Source organism: Thermobia domestica, chromosome 2 (genome assembly GCF_964235325.1).
Source record: "Thermobia domestica chromosome 2, izTheDome1.hap1.1, whole genome shotgun sequence".
Taxonomy (NCBI): domain Eukaryota; kingdom Metazoa; phylum Arthropoda; class Insecta; order Zygentoma; family Lepismatidae; genus Thermobia; species Thermobia domestica.
The window spans coordinates 182,237,068-182,259,781 of NC_137455.1; positions in this window are offsets into that span (position 1 = coordinate 182,237,068).

A 22,714-nucleotide genomic window follows, 5' to 3' on the forward strand; every position below is an offset into this window, starting at 1 on the left:
GACATGACATACAGTTAGTAAATAATATTTGGATTTAAGATGAGGGCTGGTATCCTAACACCTGATACATGCAACAGTGATGAATTAAAATGACTAGGTAATTTTGCTGGCTAGATTATTCCTACCGATTTATCTTTACACGTCCACTGAAGCAACTTCTACGTCGGAGCTTTAAACCTCGATAGTTCAGCTTCTAATTAAGGTAGAAAGATGATTTTGGTACCAATATTCTCCTGAAGGATGCAGATTTCCGAAGTGTGTATTTTATGTATGTAGGGGTACAACAGTGGGGGGTAGGAGGGAAAAGGTTGTGTTTTTTGTTTTGTGACAAGTTTTTGGGGAGCATTCCCCCTTTGGGGATACATTCATAAAAAAAATGGTATGTGAAGCAATGAAGTAAACCACTACGTGATAATATCTTGTATTTGTACTTCTTGCTTGTATGGGGAAGTAGGGAGGCGGCAAAGTTGGCTAATTTTTGTAGTTTCAGTTGTTTGACGTAAATTGCATTTATTGTTCCGACAAACATCAATAGCTCAGCCCCTAATTAAGCTAGAAAGATGATTTGGTACTAATGCATTCCTGAGGGATGAAGCTTTCCGCCAATATGCATTTTATGTACGTAGGGGCTACCACGGCCGAGGGGGAGGGTGATGTTCGTTTTTTTTAATTTTTCCATCAAATTTTTCCATACCCATAAACATTTATATGTGAAGCAATAAAGTAGTCCCCTGTACGATAATGACCTTTATGTGTATTTGTTGTCAGCGTAGTGTGACTGCAAGGGTTTCCAGGGCAGCAAAGTAATTTTTTTCATATTTTGAAAATGATTTTTTGTTTCTTCTTCTTCTTCTGCGAATATGGCGGGAATTGCGCGAATGTTACTTCCTTGAAATTTGTGGTTTATAAGCTTTCCAACGGTGTATGAATCTGAACGGTGTAACTCTGTGATAATTAGGGGGGTGACCAGAGTCCCCAACGTAAGAGTCTACGATTTTGTTAAAATCCCTGGCGGGCGTCTAAAGGTTAACGAGGTGAAAGTATATTTGCCATCAAAGTGCGCCGTTTTGTTAGATTCACATTACACATAAGTGTCCCAGTTTGGAAGAGCACAAACATGGTGAACCTATCTATAGAAATATTTTCTCTTAAACAGCAGCGGCTTTTAAGGGGAATCACATAAAAAAAACATCCACACAAATTTACTGATACAAGCTAAGGGAAGACTTACTTAATATATAAATTCTTTGTATGTGTGCAAATATGGGTTAGGTAAGTTTACTTTCTTTAGTTTGTAGCGATAAAATTGTAATATTTACCGATGTGATTTTATTTAGGAACTGGCACTGCAACGATACTTACAGACAAGTATCATTGCTAATGCAAGGAGAGATTTTTAGGGTAGTCATCTCCATTGTAATGCACCCTAACAATTTATACTTTCTAACTAGTCTACGTTTTATTGCTAATGACGCCACATAATAAATTATTTCTTTCATTTATTGATTTAAATCAGATGACGCTCAGACTATACGCCCCTCCAATATCATACGTTTCGTTCCATTCTAAACATGCAATGCTGCTTTGGGTATTAAGCGAATTAAAACTCAATGCACATCCTTTTCTCTCTATCCAACTGTTGAATGGGTTTTGTTTGTTAACTCGTGTTATATTCTTTTGTGTTTGGATAGACTTTCGTGAATCATGATATAGCGTGGAAAACTACATTTTTATTCTGCTCTGTAGTACTCGCAATGCATCAATGGAACATGTAATACGGTTTTCACCTTATCAAAGCTCCCTTCTCAACATTTTTCTAGCTTATTGCGGTTTTCCTGAATTTTATGTTCCTAAGTTCTAGGTAATAATCAATTGATTTTAATGCGTTAAATTATCACGAAACACTTTCGTAAAATACAAAATCATAATAAGGAAATGGTATTGTATTGATGAATATTGACCTATCGTAACTATTTAGGTGATGAACTTTTGAATATTGTTTCTTTATTTTACGTTGAATGCACTAGCTGAAAACAGATTCTACTATAATAGTAATTGTCCACTTTTTAACTTGTAAACTGAAGGGGAGGAAGATGAATATAAATAAATTATGATAAACTATACTAAAGCATGTGTACGTTATCATTCTCACATTAGATCAACAGAAATTGTTTTCATGTGTGCTGTCACCCATAATTATACACACTTACTTCATCTATAATTTGAGAATTAATGGTTTACCTTGAATACAGTGTTCAGTTATACACAAATAACATAAACATTTGTGGGTTAATGAACAATGTATTCAAACTTGTTTATCTGTTCCCATAAAGAACAAACAGTACAAATAGCGTTGCCACCTGTCGAAGCCTAAAGTGAGACACGCTTGTCGAATACGTATAGATTGCTGTTTTCTCATGACTAACGGTGTCAATGTAACAATCGATTCTATGATTAATATTTAAGAACGGTTCTTTGATTAGTATTTAACAACCGGTTCTTCGATTAATATTTAACAACCGGTTGGTTATATGATCAGTGAAGTAAGTTAACAAAGTTAGTATTATTACTAATTGATTATGGGTTATTTATCCAATTATATCAGTAGTTGTGACTACTGTGATATAACACTTTATGTTGATATGAATATTGATTTTGAAAAGTAGTACTAAAAAATTAATTTTCTTTCGTGACTACTGGATAGCTAGAGCTGAAGTAATTTTAACAACCAGTCCTGCGAATCAGAAATTTCAACGCCTAGTTCGGGCTAACAGGTGTGAAACTAGCTGAATGACGACTGCTTATACCCAAATTTGTATCAAGAATAGTAGAAAGAAGTACATATACTTGTACTCAGGCCCGTATTCACGGGGGGCACGGGGGCCTGGCCCTCTAAATTTTTACTGGTCCCTCCTAACATTTTCACGGCAAATGAACTATAATATAGTGATGAACTATAATATGGTTGCACCCCCTAACTTCTACCGGTCCATCCTTCATTTTTGGGCTGGTTAAGGGCCTGTTTGTATTCATGAATGAAATTTGCAATGAAAATTTAAACCAAAGCACACGAAACAGAGAGCTTGTTGGTGGCTATGTGTATTCAATACCAACGCCACCTGGAATATGCTGCTCATTGATTTATATGGATTTTTTTTTTTTTTTGTGCCGAAACGAGACAGAATATTAAGATTATGATTGTACCACTAGCTAATCCAGAAGGATCGTTTGGAGGGGCGGTTCGCTTCCTGGAAGATGAGCGTAGCCTCAAGGTGGCCAGAATTTTACTTTGCAAGAATCGGACACATATGAATGCGGGACTGGAGGGGGGGGGGGGTGCAAATAATTCCCAGATTCCATTTTGAGACCCGAATTTGTAAGTTTTTTTTTTTAAAATGAAAGTATATATATTCTGTAGATTTAGGTTAAATAAGCGCTTTCGTTTCGGAGACATGGCGATGTCATGATTCACTAGTCACCGCAATATATCAGATGCGCTGCCTTGCATACAGAGCCGTAGCTAGGGGGGCGAGTGGGGCGGTTGCCCCGGGCGCTGATTACAAGGGGCGCCGAACGACCAAGAAAAAAAAAAGGTGTCGGCAAAGAGTAAACGACGCGACGACCCCTAAAAGAATTGGCGCCCTATTAAATCAATATTGTCAGTTTGCAAAGAAATTTCTCTGTTAAAAATCTTGCTCGCTCCGCTCGCAAACCAAAATTTTCAATAAGATTCACAACAAGATTTTACTTATTACTTCAAGAAAGTTATATACGATTTGTTAATGATGATGTGATATACAAAGTGTCGAGTAGACTTATAGTGTACGCAGGAGCCTTTCCAAAATCAGAAATGGTCAAAGTCTGAAATATGTGTTCAGCGTTGTTATGGTGATGGGTTTGCTTAGTTAATCACATTTTTCTACCCAATCGCATCAATCACGATGGTGAGAATAAAGATATGAAAATAACAGGAGTAGGGGCTTAACCCAACGAATTTCGTCTTTCTCAAAGACGAATCACTACCAGTGATTTTTTTTTATTCCATTGACAATGAAATACTTCCAAATTGAAGGAATTTATTGGTATCATTTCTCCATCAGCTATTTGTATCGCCAGGATATGTTTTCCATGCATGCATACATATCAGTTGTGCTCTGTTTTATCTATCTACATACATACAGAACATAAACTTTCTGAATTTCCGTTATATTTCACAGAATATTTTTTTACCGTAAAAGACAGTGGCGGATCCAGGGGGTGATCAGGGCGATCGCCTTCCCCCCATCCAGAAGAGGAAACTTTCTTATTTTATATATATAAATAAAACCCATCCCAGAGTTTGAAGCTGTTAAAAGTAGCTTTAAGTAGAAGTATGACAGCCCACCGCCCACCCCAGAAGTCGGTCCTGGATCCGCCCCTGGTAAAAGAACTAACTAACTAACTCTATGGCCTATAGAACCCGGAGGTTCAATGTCGCATTCATAAAACCTCCCCAATGACTTCTGTCCTTATTCTATTTCTGCGAGATTCATCTTAATATTGTCCTCCATCTGCGTCTAGGTCTTCCTAATGGTCGTTTTCCGATTGAATTTTCAGTCAAAACTTTGAAAGCGTTCCTACTTACTTTTATCTTCGCTACATGATCCTCCTAGAATTGATTACCCTAATGTTGTTCCACGTTATGAAGTTCCCGCCATTCCCGATTGCTGTTCACCTTGGGTCGTCTCAGAGTTTTATTCCCAAATACTTTGTTTGCCTTCTTCCCTTAAAGTAAGCGACTATATTTCGCAACAATGCAGAACAACAGGCATGATTATCGTTCCACATATTTTGAGCTTCAAATTCCTCGACAGAATTCGCGACTACAAAATATTTTGAATTGAATAAGAACACGAATTTCCTGCTTTCAGTCGATATTTAATTTCTTCGTCGATATGATTTTGGTCTGCTAATATTGATCTTAGGTACTCAACATGTGACCCACTGCGACCCACCACCCACTGTGATCCACCACTCACTATGAGTCACTCTGACCCACGGACCCTCTCTGCTCACTGCATTGTAGACAGCATCTTCTGAACAGCATTCTTTTGACCCTCGACACTAGCCATAGAAACTAAAAACACGTTTTGGATTGGTTGCAGCTTGCGATTGTCCAAACCTTCTGGTGTATGTGTTGGTATTATAGTAGTAATAAAAGAACATTGTCACTTTGTTGGAATTGAAGAAGAAGAAAATTGAAGAATCAGTTGAGGTTACATTTACATCATGGCAGACAAAACGAGCTCTGCGGGGCTTCTAGCCCGCTCCTCCTCGTCCTACTACTACTACTACTACTTATACTGTGAATTCGTTTAGCAAAACTGCACACGTAACGTAATCATATTTTCAGTAATATTTTCATCTTATTTTAATGAAAAAAAGTGTTTTGAAAATTTTAAAAATAAAATATAAAAATAAAAAACTTTCCTTGGCCCGGGTTTGAACCCACACCAAAAGAAATTATAATTACTAGCCCATTGGGCTTGTACTTTCGGCCATGAAGACCGCCTGTAACAGACACTTCATTTTTGCTATATTTTTGCTACGTGGCGAGAAAAGGGTAATTCCAACTTACAAGAACCGCGTATTTAGCTCCTATGAGTAGGGTAGAGCGTGACTTAAAAATATGTTTCTGAACACTGGTGAATTTGTCTACGTTTTACTTTCAAGGTCTCCATTTCCCTTTTTCATTTGTTTCTCGTGCCTTACCTGAGTTGACTATCTCTAAGTGAAAAAAGAACTTGAAGCATTTTTTGGTATTGATATTTGTAATTGTAATACTAGCAATAGGACGTATACTACTACTTGGCTTTCGAGACACGGCCTGTGAATTTTAGAGGAGCTAACTTCTGGAAACAATATATTTTTGAATCACTGTAATATATAAATTATTATATAAGAATAAATGTAATTGTGTGTGCCTAATCATCACGGCCAAATTGCAGTTAAATAAAATGACTTTAGGTATATAGATAGCCCTTAATCCAAATTGTGATGTTATCATATTGCGTTCATTATAATAATATTCTAAGGTATAATGTGGATCCTAATATTTGCGAAAAAAATTTAGTATCTCACAAGCCGTTAAACTTACGGAGCTGAAATTTAACTCTTTATTGAAAATGAACAGAACGTCTCATAGCATTTTTTAACATTCTCCTTTATGGGGAGGGGTGCACTTTCTACATATGGTAAATAGATAATGGGTTAGTTTGTAAAAATTATCGAAAACGATCGATATTAGTTGAGAAACAAGTTGAGAAAGAAGAAATACAGCCGGATTCGATTCCCGGCGGGAGCTCATGTGGTTCGGATTCACGTTAATCCGTATTTCATGTCGTAAGCGTCGGTGGACCAATGATGAACAACTAGCGACATCTTACCAAAAATTGGCGGCCCCGCAGCGACGATCCGCGGTGGCCCCTCTTCCGTTTTAAAACTTATACCACCAGCGGCCCACCAGTGGCAGAGATGCGACAAAACGCCAATGAACCACAAAATTACTCCCCCAAAATATGTTAAATCGCCTATATGCGCAATTTGTTTACATTAAGTAGAGTCTGAAAACCCTAAAAATGTTTTTAAAAAAGTGTCCCGGAGTGGGCGCGAACACCAACCCTTGGATTACTAGACGCATGCTTTTTCGACTTGGCCACGGAGGCGATGAAGAAAAGGTCGCTTGTAGAGGCATAAATCCTTGAGGTATTTTTAATTTGGCTAATTGGAGTGCTCCTGTAACCATGTATATTCGACGATCACCGTTTGAGATCAGGGAAAGTCCGTTCTCCATGTAATTTTATAACAAAATGATGCGCGTCCATTTACTTTATTTCATGGTTCTCCCAAATTCACTTTCCAATGATCGGCTACAGTTGTCATCTAAATTCATACAATTATATGCACTCATCTCAAGATTTTTCACTTCATGATGTAGAGCCAGGCCCTTGACCCCCGTAGCTCACTTTAGGAACAAATCGTCAGGAAAAAATAATATATGATAATAACCGCATGCACATGACTGGCGATAGTTCGTGTTGGTCCCTTCCCGATTCTCCGCTACAAATCAAAGAAGCGAGAACCAAAATGAAGTCCTCGCTTCTATGCGGTGGTAACTTCAATATCCCGACTCTAGGTATCTCTTTCGACTCGACGAAACCCTGTCGCCAGTGGCGCACTAGGGCCAGTCCTTCGACGCGTCGCTATAGCGACGATCGACATTTACCGGCAAGTGGGCCTCTAGATGTTGGCGACGTATACGGCATAGGGTTTCTATGTGAAATTCAAAATTCACATTTTAATTTGAATTTTTCAATTGCTAATTTTTATTTTACAGGTTTTTTCAATATAACACAACTTGTAGAGCAATCCTTTAGCTTTTTAATGGTGTTTGTTCCACGTCTCTAGTGCACATATTAACCATTTTATGACAATTTTTAATAATCACTGTAAATGAAAAAAAAATGCCCTTTTTGACATTTTTGAAAACGCTCTATGGGAACACTTTCAGGAGGAGAGAGGCAATATTTGGGATTTTTCATCTCCCATTGTAATAAAGCTGTACATCATTTTTTTTTTTTTAGAAAAATCTGAGATGGTGAAGTCTGATGACTTGTTGATTTGACATGCAATGTCCCATACACCAGAAGGTTTGGACAATCGCAAGCTGCAACCAATCCAAAACGTGTTTTTAGTTTCTATGGCTAGTGTCGAGGGTCAAAAGAATGCTGTTCAGAAGATGCTGTCTACAATGCAGTGAGCAGAGAGGGTCCGTGGGTCAGAGTGACTCATAGTGAGTGGTGGATCACAGTGGGTGGTGGGTCGTAGTGGGTCACATGTTGACCCACGAGCCACTGACCCACTCAGGAAACTCGATCCTTTTGACCCACTGACACACTCCAACTCTGGGTTTGACACCACATAGAAAATGGAAGACCAGAAATTGCATGTTTGCCATATTTTATTGTTCAATTTTACAGTTTTTCTAGTAACTCTTTAAGAACAGGGGAAAAAAACAGAATCATTGAGGACAGCAAAAAAGCACAAACACTATTCGCGCGTTCTTCTCTTGCCTGAAGTAAAACAATAAAATATGGAGAACATGGAATTTTTGATCTTCCATCTTCTATGTATTGTCAAATCTGTAAAGCCAAACCAAACAAGGAGCAATATTAATACACAAAATGTTCAACATGTTAGCTATGCATGACATAACTATTGCATGATCCGAATAACTCCAGTATATCCACAAATCATTGTTTGTCATATTTTACCGAAATACTTCATGACTTTTCCGACAACCTGATATTTTAAATGTTAATACGCAAAGTTCATTGCTCTCATTACTTATTCACTTACTCTCTTATGATAATAAAAACCTTTAGGGTACTTCCCGTAGATATAGAAAGGTGCAATGTAGTATCCAGGCTTGGTGTAGCATGCAAGTAAACAAATAAAATGCAACAGGATGATATTTCCCTCCGCCAAGTCCCCTTCAGTGGAGTGTGTTGATTATTCAACAAAAAGACGTGAAATCCAATCAGAACATTCATAAAATATAAAACATGTAGGCAAGTCTCGACTTTGCAATAATAATAATAATAATAATAATAATAATAATAATAATAATAATAATAATAATAATAATAATAATAATAATAATAATAATAATAATAACAAAGGAATAACAGAATTACAATATCAATTACGTAAACAATACCTTCCAATAAAGAAAAATAATAAATGTCACGCCGGAATTCGAACCCGGGTCACTGTAATAGCATTTCTCTGCTCTCACACTTTGCCATCAATTGTAGGGATGGGCACGAGCGAGTTTTCATTCAAACTCGAATCAACTCAAAACAGATATCTTTGAGCCCGACTCGAGAACTCGACTCGAAAAATTTTCGAGTTTCGAGTCGAGTCGAGTCAAAACAAGGAAAATCGAGACAAATGCTGTGTGTAGTTTCAAGTACTTTCTTCAAGTATCCTACATAAACAATATAATTATCAATGATGCTACTACTACTACTACTTCTACTTCTTCTTCTTCTTCTTCTTCTTATTATTATTATTATTATTATTATAATTATTATTATTATTATTATTATTATTATTATTATTATTATTATTATTATTATTATTATTATTATTATTATTATTATTATTATTATTATAACAACGCCATGTATAAACATGGACGATAGGTATATCTGAATACTAAACACTAACTGACTGCTGACCTCGGTAGTCGTGAAGTCTAGGAGGCAAGGACATCGTTCACTAGGTTCTGGATTTGAGTTCCGGAGAAGCAAGGATCCGAGCTCAAATAAAAAATCGTTACAAATTAGAGGGCGCCGACCAAACTTGTTCAAAACTGCTTGGCCCGGGTTTACGGTTCTCAACGGCTCGAACGGATCCGCTCACACCTCATTCCCTATCGAGCCGAGCCAAACCGAGCTGATGGCTTACCCCAACCAAGCTGGCTCGAGCCGATGGCTCACCTGAGCCGAGTAGGTGCCTCATCTCAATGGAGTCGGCTCGAGCTGTTCGCTCAGTTGAACCGAGCTGAGTCATTTAACATCACTATCCGGGTTGGGCTGCTTCGGCTCAAATCTTCGACCGTGCAGGTCTTAGCCTTGGTGGTAAGAAATACAGAATATACTTATGTTAGTGCTTACGACATTTGAGGCTGTCTCGTTATAAAAATCCATTGTCGTCTTGTTAATCGAGACGAGATGAGATGCGAGCAATGTCCCATCTCATGAGCAACACTACAAATATTCCACATTACTGCTTACATTTCTCATAACTTTCGCTTTTCAGTCTAATCAGGTAATGATTTCAAGACGAGTTAAAACGAGCTAAAGGAGCGAGCCATTTATCAAACTCAACTCGACTGGAACTCGACCTCACAACAGTAACTCGATTTATAACTCAACTCGAGAAAATTACCTTTGACTCGACTTGAAACTCGACTCGAATTCGCTTCGAGTTTCGAGTCGAGTCGAGTTTTAGCTCGACTCGTGTCCATACCTAAAGTATTGTAATGTAAATCGGGACCATCGCTGAAAACTATGACGTAGCCTTAACTTGAAGAACGTTTCGTGATATGTTCCTCATTGAGGAACGTCTATATAAGTTTTTTTTTTGTTTGTTTGTTTAAAGAAAGAAATCTCGAGTAAGTTATTGTGACACTCACATAATCATTGAGTCCTTTTAATTTGATCAACAGAGTGCTCCTTTAACCGTGTATATTCGACGATAACCGTTTGGAATAAGATAAAAGCCCTTCGCCATATAATTTTATAATAAAATTACGCGCATCTATTTACTTTATTTCATAGTTCTCCCATATTCACTTTCTAATATTCGGCGACAGTTGCCATCGAAATTCATGCAATTATAATAATAATAATAATAATAATAATAATAATAATAATAATAATTATTATTATTATTATTATTATTATTATTATTATTATTATTATTATTATTATAATTATAATAATAATAAAGAAATGTCATTCCGGGATTCGAACCCGAGTCACTGAAATGGCAGTTCCCTGCTATTCCTCATACAAAGGAAAGAAAAAAAAACTAGTAGTTATGTTAGATAAACATAGCACACACTATTTCTACACGTGTTGATGCAATTCAAAGAATGCGAAAATAATGTCTGCCGGCTTTTCTTCTTTAGAAATTAGAAGTTACGGTGAGGAAGAGTTGCAGTAATGTAAATCGGGACCAGTTAAAAACGATGAGGTACGTTCGCATTGAACTTCTATTCGGCGGACCCTTGTTCAAATCCCGGTTAGGTTCTAACTTTTTCAAATGCTTCAATTTCAGTTTCAATACATACTCAGCGTGACAAGCAAGATCTTCTCTCCTCCAGGAAGAAAAAGATGTTGGAATGAAGAGAAATGGAGAAGGTCTCTCAATGAAGGCAATCATTTACAAAGTTATTTCCAGCAGTTGTTCTAGATTTGATATTTTCAGCTACTTTCAAGCATTTTCTGATTCACGCGTGGTTAGTATTTCTATTTCTCTAAACGTACAGTATATAAAGAAATAATACATTACATACACAACAATATTAAGATAAATATATAGTGTTCTTTGGAAAACACGATCCGAACCATAGAGATTCATCTTAGAATGGAGAACTGCTTCGTTAGTCACCTACTTTACAATTTTACCTGGATAAACACCTGGATGAAGGCTACCAACTGCTGTCAGTGCCGAGAAAAGTTACGTGTAAGTTGGGTTGTATTTATCTAGGCGTTCTCACAACTGCAAATTACCTGGACCCCAAGTAATGGAATTAGAGCTCTTAGGGGGGAGATACTTTTGTGGTTAGGTGTACATGCGTATTTATTGCGAACGTGATAATGTATGAAAAAAATCGTTTCTCGTGTGTTCTTTAGCATATTCAATATTATGTCATTAACGTTGATATTAATCTGTACGGGACGCAAAAATCAACTGATTATCCAGGATATCCCCGCCCGAGATATCTATGATATTTGGATGGCTTAACAAGGCAAGAATCCCTTAAGAAATATTAATAAATCATCTCAGTTCATTGTTTTCTAATTATAGAGCTCCCTCGTGGTTACATTATTAGCAGACGTACTTTAGGCAAGAAGGATAAGGGTTCGATCCTCAGTGAGAATTCATGTTATTTGGATTCCATATTAAGGTGTAGATTCACGTCGCATATAGCCTCAGTACTGAAAGGGACGTTAAACTCAAAATGAACTCAATTATTTTCCATGTGAATCTGAACGATTCGGCGCGCATCCCAAGGGATACATACACTCAAGGTCGAGAGCTAGACTGTTCTATACTTTAAGTTATATACACCTTATCTGTATGATTTCAAAAACAAAAAAAGAAAAATAAATAAATAAAACACTATAAATAATAACTCAGGTTCAAGAACGGATGGTAATTTATTATTGTTTCTATTAGAAAGCAAGAAGTAAAATTTTTCGAGGACTATCGTTAGAAGATATATTAGGAAAAAGGCAGCAATTAATTTTTGCTTTTTTTTTCAATAAAATGCAAATATGCTTAATTATGGATGAGATGTATATTTTAATATTGAAAACTTTCATTTCGTGCATCACACGCCTTTAACTCCATTGGTTTCTCCACAGTGATCTTATCGTCACTCAACTTCCCAAAGCAAATGTCTTCTCCAAACTAAAATCGCTTTCCTCATTGCGGATGAATTGTCACATGCGTTTACAATGATTTTCAACAATTTCTTTATATTTCAAACATACATTACACACAGGTTACATTTCAAATACAAGTAATAGAAGCAACAATACTTCGCTTCTTTACAATATATTAGGACACTAGTACAATATGAAGCAACACAATGTTGTCCCACATGTGATGACTCAAATTCATGAGAATAGCTCTTCTCTTTTAAACAAGCATTAATCACGGAAGATTCAAAATTTCACAGGAGAAAGCCGATGATCTGGCCTCATTGTTGACAGCTTGTCTATCTGAATGGTATTGTTTCTCGTTCACTATATCGTAGTGTTTAATGTAATTCAAATTTTGTAAAATTAGATTTGTTAGTTTTCTAGCAAAACATTATCTTCATTAATATGAGCCAAGGCACTGCATCTACGATTAAAATTTTCTTCCTTTCTTGTTTACTAAAGAGTAGATAGTGGCATATATAGGTATTTTTGATTCAGGGCCTTCAAGTTTATTGTGTCAGCTGGAGATGTCAGTTGCTGGAGTCTTCCTTGTAAACTGACCTCTATAGATGAAATAGAGGCTCCAAATACATAAAAGCACATTAATCCTTGATTAGAAATAGTCATTGAAGCAGCAGAAACTATAGCTCCACAATGACTTATTTTCTGACGTGTCTGAATCTGTATCGAGGATTATTCTGCCTAGTTCTGATTCTGGAATATGATCTAGAAAACTACTTTAGTTGTTTCATCTGAGGCAAGGGTGGTAAGAGAGTTAGAGAAGTGTGCAGAAAGTATAAGATGGCGTTGCTCGAAGGTAATTCATCAATTTCTTCAACATCGTCACCTGCTTCATTTGTAATTAACGAGCTCGAAGATTCATTGCAGCGTAAAGCGAGACAGTCGTCACTAGTATCCAGTCGATGTATTTCAACAAAAGATCTCAAGTCAGATCGAATACTAACATACGGAAGTATTCCAGTCACAGACATTTCTTGTGGAGAAATCCAGAATACGGCATACGCTCTCACAGTGAATATGAAATATTTTGTGATTACTTCTTCGTCAAACTTGAAGCTCCATATAGTATTACCATTACTGTCCTTACTTTGATATTCGGTACACCTCCTATCGCAACTTATGGTATCGATAATATCATCTATGTGAGGAAAATAGCAACGGCAACACTAAGTACAAGAATGAAAACTGTAATTTTATCAACAATGACAGAATATTCTGTAGTAGGCATAAAATTAGAGAATATATATATTAAAACCCGAACATTTTTATAGTGTATCGTCCATCGATTGTACACCGAGGCCAAGGTGATGATGAGATGGACAATTATAGTGGAATGACCAAAGTGAGAGGAAACAGGAGAACCCCGAGACACGGTGTATGTCTATCACAAAGCTCATTTAACAGAAGCTGGGATCGAACCAGGTACCCCACCAGTGGAGTAGAAAAGTAGTGATTTAACTTAAATGTAAATTTGAGGAGTTAATATGAAAAACAGTGTTTAGATTCGTGCTTTATTTTAAATTGATTCGTAAATAGTATTTAGATCCTTTATTTTAAATTCGTTTCAATCTCTTTAACAAAATGCGAGATAAAGAAATGCAGTAAACAGTATGTAACACAGTACGGGGAATGCACATCATTTCAGTGAAATTTTACACCAATTTGTTGGCAACTCCTCAATGACATCATAGAGAAAGTGTGGCAAATGGAATTGAATAACGGCAATCATAGTAAACGGAATAATGAGAAGCATATATATATTTAGAAAAGGCCGAAGAATATAAACACCGAGTGTCAAAAAACGCAAATTCTGACTGACGTTGGGACGTTAATTTTGTTTAATTGGTCTGGAGTTCAACATTTCTTTTCAGAACCAAGGCTATAAGAGACGTGGACCTACAGCTTTACCCGAAATCCAAACCACATGAGCTATCACCGGAAATTAAACGTAGGCCTATACTGGCCATAAAGTCACGAGGGACCAATACACGTTCTAGTTGTGTTTATCTACTTTCTTAGAACAAGAAGTGAAAATGAAATTGGAAACCGAATGAGGAGCAACAAGGAAGATATTTCCCTTCAAGACAGCGTTAGTGTAAGTAGTTATTTTCTTGAGTTATTATATTGATTGGTTGAGTTGTAGTTTGGTGTCCTGTTCAGCAGCGGGACTATATGAGACGTAGATCTACAGCGCAATGTGGAACCCGAACCATATGAGCTCCCGCCAGAAATCGGATCCGGGACTTCTGCAATGAAGACGCGTACGTTAGCCACGAGGGAGCTCTAATTGAATAAAATAGGTACTATTAGGTTTTCTATTTAACCGGCGCTAGTGTTGAACACAGGTCTTAAATTTCGAAAATTTTGAAAGAAACTTGTTACTTTACCAGCAAATGGCGCCACTACACTGTAGTTGTGCAATTAGTTGTGACAAAATGTGAAAACATAGTGAGAGTAGTTCACTTGGTTGTTTCTTTTTCAATTTATCCTGAATAATTGCGCAGTAATTCTGGCACATGTAAATTCAGTCTAGAATACATAATAAAGCATTAAGCCTGTCAGCTCGCCTAACCTCGATCCTTATATTTTTATTAGATTCGAACGTGTTTTCATTCTTTCAATCAGTCACCTTGCCACTGCAAAACTCTGATTGGCTCATTCAGCGACGAATTTCGTTCCACTGTTGATTTATGTGCTTGAGAATTGGATAAAGCTTTGATTAAAGTGTAATCTTTAACATATAAAGGCAACCAAAAAAGTGCTGCCACTTTTTGTGGAGATCTGTGTTCCATTGGCCCTCACACCATGTGTTGAATGCGAATGAAGATAAGGCGAAGGTCGGTTGTTGATACGGGTATATCCAACATGCTACCTGGTTGTGGCAGTGCAGTTATACCATCAACTTGCGTAAGGACAGAGTGAACATGGGACCTCCATAGAGCGTCATAAGGGCGTGTATGCTTTACGAGTTCAAATTGGGGTCAAACGCCGCTGTAACAGGGCAGAAGATATGCCAGGCCTTTGGCGAGGGTGTCGTGACTACGTGGACAATGCAGCGGTGGTTTAACAACTTTAAGGACGGTGATGAAAGTCTCAAAGACGCACCACGTACCAGAAGAGCAACACATGTACAAAATTAAGATCTTGAGGCAGCAATTGAGACGAACAGTGGTCAGACATGTGAGGAGCTGGGATTACAATTCAGTGTGAGTGGAGAAACCATTCGGCAGCACCTCCATCAACTTGGGAAGCACCACAAGTTGGGTCGATGTGTCCCACATGATTTGATTCCGGGTCAGAAGGCAACGTGAGCAGACACCTGTATTTCTTTACTGTCTCGTCTGAGGAAAGAGCCATTTCTGAACAGGGTGTTGACTTGTGATGATATAGGACAGGGTATGGGTCCTGTACGAAGCTCCACGGCACCGTCATCATTGGTTAGCATTCCATGAACCGGTTCCAAAACAGCCGAAACCAGCACTGCACCAGAGAAAGGTCCTCCTATGTTTTTGGTGGACTGCTCGCGACATCGTGCATCGGGAACTGCTACCAGCTGGTCAGAGCATCAATGCAACTGTGTACTGTCAGCAGTTGAGCAGTGTTCAAGAAAAACTCAAAACTCTGGAGTCAACACTTCTGAATCGCAGAGGGGCCCTCCTGTTACAGGACAACGCTAAGCCCCACGTGGCTAGGATTACCCGGGACACCATTCTACTCCTTGGATGGGACAAACTATTGCATCCTCCATACTTCACGGACATTGCACTGTCCGTTATCATCTGTTCCATTCCTTGAACAATCATCTTAGAGGATGCCAGTGGAAATCCCTAGTAGAGGTGCAAAATGCACTTGATACTTTCTTCACTTTTCGCCCCACCAAGTTCTACTGCGATGGAATCCATGGCCTTCCAGAACTTTGGTAGAAGGTCGTGGATGTTGATGGGAACTATTTTTGATCTTCCAGGTACGTCTTAGGTGGCATATCGATGTTCGAAGGTAATGGGTGAAAAAGCGACAGAACTTTCTTGGTTACCTTTGTACCCAATTAGTTTGTTGATTATAACAAGTATTAGATGACAGTGGGAGTTGATTCGAGTATTTTAATCTCAAATGAAGTGATCGAAATGTACCTCTAACAACGGCCATCGAGAATCATGTATTTTATTTTAAATTAAATGAAGCCTTATAATTAATGACCAGTTATTTGTTCTACATGTTAATACACAAAAGACAAATAAAACTGAATATCATTAAAGTATTTCTTGAAAGAAACAAAACTTAAAAATGATCACGTTAGTCCATCACGACGCTTACACAGTCTTCTTCAACAAGGGTTTTACTTGTGAACCTACCACTATTTAGCTCCTGTCTGAATCGTAATAATGTAGTGGCAATAACTGGCAAAAGTAAATTAAATCTTTACGAAACAGATCTCAGCTCACATTATTTAATTTTAATATAATTCTCTTCTTCATAATGTACACATTAAAGTAAGATCAATTCTAAAGTCATATTATTTGTCCAACTATCACATAGCAAAGTGTTACATGATGCTAAGTAGATAGTGGCTAATGCCTCAGGGTTCGATTTCCTTTTAGGATTCAAAAGTTTCAGCGTATATTCAACGTTATTAAGCATTTGAATATCTACTTAAATTAAGTAATATCGATCTCCAGCTTAAAGGACCAAAAGTAATTATAATAAGAGCTAATGAACTGACTATACGTTACTCAAAAGATCTTTGTGGAGTCAGAATAGTTTTTCTTAGCACATAAAAGCAGACTCTAGTTTTTGGCAGAAAATTGAATACTGTTGCATCGTACACGTGATTTATGTTTGCAAATAAAGCGATGTGCTTCTTCACAACTACTACACAGCAGCAGATGACAGGCTTCATCATCAGCGACAAGACACGTGACCGAAGAGGAACAATAGTTCCGCCACCACCCACGAAGTTGCCACAGAACCAACAATGACATCAGTTTCGACTGGTCAATCCCCATCTCTTAACTTGCTTGAAGCTCTGCAGGACCTTGATCACTCTTCTTTTGCTTGCTTGGAACACTGAGAGATCTTAACTACAACCACTTAGCTTGCCTGGAGCTCTGTGGTTTCGCAGCACGCAGCTCAGCTTGCCTCGAACTCTGCAGTATACTTCCCTCGGCTGCCTGAGGTAGGCACCATCCACTCACCAAAGTATAATCAACATATAGAATATTATATTGGTCTTCGGACCTCAATTACAGTGATTTGTGCCATATTTGTATACAACATGATTCATAATAAAATATTGTGGAAGAAAATGACAAAAAAATCCCGTATGCTACTTGCTTTACCTACTGTCCTAATACGGTATTTTTACGATACAAAGTATAAATGTTCAATGCTTACGTTATTGTGATATTCCTTAAAAGATGTTTCTATATGTATGTGTGTGTGTGTGCTGATCTCAGAAAGTTGACATGAAGTTTTTTAGTACCATTTATCTTTCTCCAAAAAAATCTCCTTCTCTGAGGAATTTTATGGCAAGGATTTTGATATCATCAGTTGCGGATTCTTTTTTTACACTTTTAGCTGTAGTAAAAAATGTCAGCTCATCAAGATGGCAGAGAACATAAGACCTTGAAAGTTTTTTTTTTAAATGCTTACCTGGATGAGTGAAGCAAATATGAGTTGGAAAGCAAAATCGATATAAACATTTTTTCTGTACAATCATGTTCAAAATGCTCGTGCTTACATATCCGACAGTGCTGGCCATATTTGTGTACATTGTAATCAAGAAATGAAAGTATATTTTGAGCTCTAGGACAGATGTTTTCCTTTTATTGTGCAGCAGATTTATGTAGTTTGGTCTCGTAAGAAACTAGCGATGTTTCAATTGAGCCTACACAAACTTTTACTGGGTTTATTCTGTATTTACTTACGAAAGACAGAGTTTGTGGATATTTGTTGTTTAAATGCATACAATGTCTTCTTAGACATTAATTTGATCATGTATCAGTATATATAAATACGAGGTGTATCTATTAAATCAGTGAATCTCAACCATTTCGAGCCTAGCGCCCCCTTGGGGGAATGGGATTGTCCTAAGAGCCCGCCGTCATCTTAACTCTATCCATAAACTGAACAGAAATTTTGGTTCTGTAATTTATTTATTTATTGAACAAATTCCCAGATACAGCATAACTTTGCCATTTTACACAGGGACATGCTAACAAAAGAAAAAAAACAATAACAACAACATAGAAAAAAGAGTGTAAGAGTAAAACTATTCCGTCAAAGCTCGTTTAATTGATCTTTCAAACACTGGGTAGCTCGAAAATATGTCCACATCAGTTGTTACTTGATTATAACAGTTTGGTATTCTATAAAAAAAAAAAAAGACCTCTATATAACAGCCAACCTAGGACGGGCAAGACGGAATAGGTGGGTATTCCGGGTGATGCGGGAAGGGACACGTAAGGATAGTTCCTGAAGTAATATTTCCGATCTTAAGCTTCCATTAACTATTTTATGTAGATATTTCAGGTCAGAGATAATTCTGCGTATTTCAGGAGTCTGAATATTAAGATGTCGCAAGAGCTCCTTCTTAGATAATATTCGAAGTGCAGGAACACGAAAACGGACTATAGCGATGAAGAAATTGAGAACAGAATCAAGTCTGGAGAGATGTGTAGGTGCTGCCATGGCCCATATGGGAGAGCATTATTCGATCTTGGGTGCTATTAAAGTCTTATAAAAAGTTGCTAAAGAAGAAACAGTGCGTAGTTCGGTGAATCGATAAAGAAGTCCCAACATGCGCATTGAATTCTTTAGTATTGAGGAGATGTGGTCAGAGAAGGTGAGTTTTGAATCAAAGATGACACCAAGATCGTTATGACTAGCAGAATGTGTGGTAGGGGAATCGTTGATATGGTATGTGGAGGGAACAGGAGACTTTTTCAAAGTAATAGTAATACTGTCACATTTCTTACTGTTGAGTTTCAAGTGCCACATTTCACACCAACCTGTAAGGTAATTTATGTCTTCCTGTAGAGCAATTGTGTCATGGAGACACGATATTTCTCTGTATAACTTACAATCGTCAGCAAAAAGCAGAAGGCCACTAGGTTGAGCAGATAAGTGCGTGTAGAGATCATCCATATACAGGACAAACAGCAGAGGCCCAAGCACACTCCCCTGAGGCACCCCTGAGATCACGGGTTGGGGGTTAGAAGTCGCCCCTGAAAGAACAACTCTCTGTTTACGGTCCTTCAAGTAGCTTGTGATTAGAGAGAGAAATTTGCCATGTACATTAAATCTACTGGAGAGTTTATGAAGAAGATGAATGTGACTGACAGAATCAAAGGCCTTCGAGAGCTCAAAGTAGATAACATCTAATTGAGTATTGTTATTCATACATTTGATTGCACAGGAAAGAAGAGTACTTAAGGTTGAGAGACTTGAGCTTTTCGGTAGAAAGCCGTGCTGAGAACTATGGATGTAAGGTGAGGTGAATTTAAGTAGCCTGTCTTTGATTATTTTTTCGCAGATAATATTACAGAAAGAAGAGATATTGGCCTATAGGAGGATACATGATCTTTAAGTCCTGATTTATATATTGGGGTCACGTGAGTTAGTTTCCAACTGGTGGGATAATACCCTTCCTTGAAGCATCTATTGAATAAGATAGATAAAGGAACCGCAATAACTGAAGCAGTTTTGTTGAGAAAGAGAGGACTAATTTTATCAGGTCCAAGTGATCTATGTGGAGATAACGATAGCAAGAGAGTCAGAACTTCGCCCGGGGTGGTAGAGAGAATGGATAAGGTGTCCGAACAGATGGGGTGGAGAGGGGGGAGATGGGTTGTAGAGGGAAGGGAAGTAAATGTTTTGCAGAAGTAGTTATTGAAGAGGTCGGGTCTTTGATCATCACTCGTTCAGTATTTTCATCTTTAACTGTTGCCGGTATGCCCGGAGATTTTGTTCAAGATTTAATTACAGACCAAAAGGCTTTACGGTTACTAACAGTAAAATCACCAATTGAGTCCATGTATTCAAAATATTTACGCCGCTGTACCTTCTTGGCAAGACTTCTAATTCTAGCAAAGTTTTTGTATGTGTAGTCACTCGGATGTGATTTCCATAGAGTCCAGGCAAGTTTTTTGTTTTTAAGAAGTTCACGAAGTTCATTGTCGTACCAGACCGGAAACCTGTTCGATTTTGATGCTTTCATCGGCACAAAGTCCTTTATGGCTGAGTGGACAACAGATGTAAATAAGTCCACAGCGTCGTCAACAGTTCCTACCTCTAGCAAACACCAAGGAAACAGTTCAATAGCCCGGCAGATGTCGCCCCAGGGGGCTTTCTTCCAAAGAAGTTGTGACCTACTTTTGAGGGGCTGGTTTGTAGTAGTGGAGGGGAGGAAATCGAAAGAAACATCCAAGGAATCGTGATCCGAGGGAAAAAGATTTCTGCATGGGACAACACAACGAGGTTCTAAATTAGAGAGAATATAGTCAAGATTGCTATTATTGTGGGTATTATGCATATTATGTTTACCTAGACCAAGTCCATGAATAAAATTGTCCATGAAATAACTGTCGTTTCCATCTTTAGCGACGCCATGCTTGCTGTCCTGCCACGTGATGGAAAGGTTGAAATCACCCAATAGGATGACGTCACCGTGTGACAACGCATGTAACAGTGAGTCATGGCAAGCTTCTAAGATGTGCTGGGGGGTATTCTTGTGCGGCCTATAGAAGCACCCAATAAACACAGAACGACGCTTTGGAATAAATACTTCCACCCAAATGAGTTCACAATTCCGTTCGAGATCCAGTCTTCTCTTGCTCTTCCACTTATTATTTACACAAATCATCACTCCACCTCCACGAGTTATGCGGTCTTTACGATAAACGGTGAAATTATTAGAAAAGCTAATTTCACTGTCGTTCACTGATTCATTCAGCCACGATTCGGTCACTGCGAAACAATCCAGTTCCCTTATCTCACCTAGGTACAATGAGCACTCAAGTAATTTGTTTTTAATACTACGAACATATTTGATAATATATATTGAAAGCACTGGTGTAATATGGACAGGGTGGGCCAGGGTTTACGTGAATATCACCACAAAGGAGGAGAAAACAAACGAGAATAAGGCACTGTTTTTTTGCTTTTGACTCATACCTTGGCACAAAATCACTGGTAGTTCCTCCGTCACTGTTAGCAGTATCAGAGAGAGCACATGGCGGTCCTCTTGGTATGAAGGCAGCAGCAATAAAATGAAATGATCTTCCACTACATTTATCTTACCTTAGCCATTTTTCCTTACATTTTTCTCTCAAAAATTTAATTTTATCAATTTTTTAAAACATGTGCTTCCTCTCCTCACATTTTCTAAAAAGAAAGAGGCCAAGGAGCATTTCTTTGAGCGACATTTTTAAAGCTATAATAAACGAACAAAAGCGATATAAGTGCAGCAAAAATTTAAGTTTTATTAAGTGGCTGATCAAAGTAAATACTGGTGAGTTACAGACTTCAGTTCACAATTTTTGCATTTAGATATGTTATCAAAGTATATAAAATGTTGTTCCCTCTCAAATACCCCCTAAATAGTTTCTCACCGTCAATCGCTCCTTTTTTATTCCAGCGCTCTCTTTTGAAAACGGAAACATCCTCTGGAGGACATTGACATCTACGTTGAGAACCACTGTATTAAATGACAACACTGACACAATAAGTCGACTTTATGTTCCCTTTTCGTTTCGTGATTCTAATAGTTGTTTCCTTCCTATTTGCACTACCGCGCCAATGTAGTCTTCCTTTCTATTGATCGAAGACGTGGAGTAGGTCAGTTTCTGTCCACTACTTCAACGTAACTGTAGGTTTATTCTTTATGACATCAAGTGATTCCAAACTTGTTTTCAAAGCACAGCATTACTGCTTATATTTTTTAGAACTCTTTTATGGACATGTTGTTAGTGTACGCGTCTTCGGTGCGGGAGACCCGGTTTCGATTCCCGGGTTCCACGTTAAACTGTAAGTCCAAATCTCATATACCCTCGGTGCTGAAAGGGAATCTTAAACTGCAAATCAACCAATCAATTTAATATAGTAGATTGTAGAAATCTTAAGTGTACATGGGGAGAAAAGTCGTACGGATTTAGAAGAAAAGTTCATAGATTCCGTCTATAGGCGGCTTTCCTAGCGCTGCTCCTACCATGGCAGAAGAACTGGAGTCCTAGAAAATCCGTGTTGTGATACATATTTTCTGGACTATGTACTGTCTGTACAAATCCAGTTAATATTTATGATGTATTTTCTCAATTTTTTGGTATAATCATCTTTTCCTGTATCCTTCACGTGCCAACGGAAGACACACATGATTGCCGTCCATTTGCGGCTGTACAAATTGGTCATGGCTAAGCAACAAATCTGAACGTAATCTG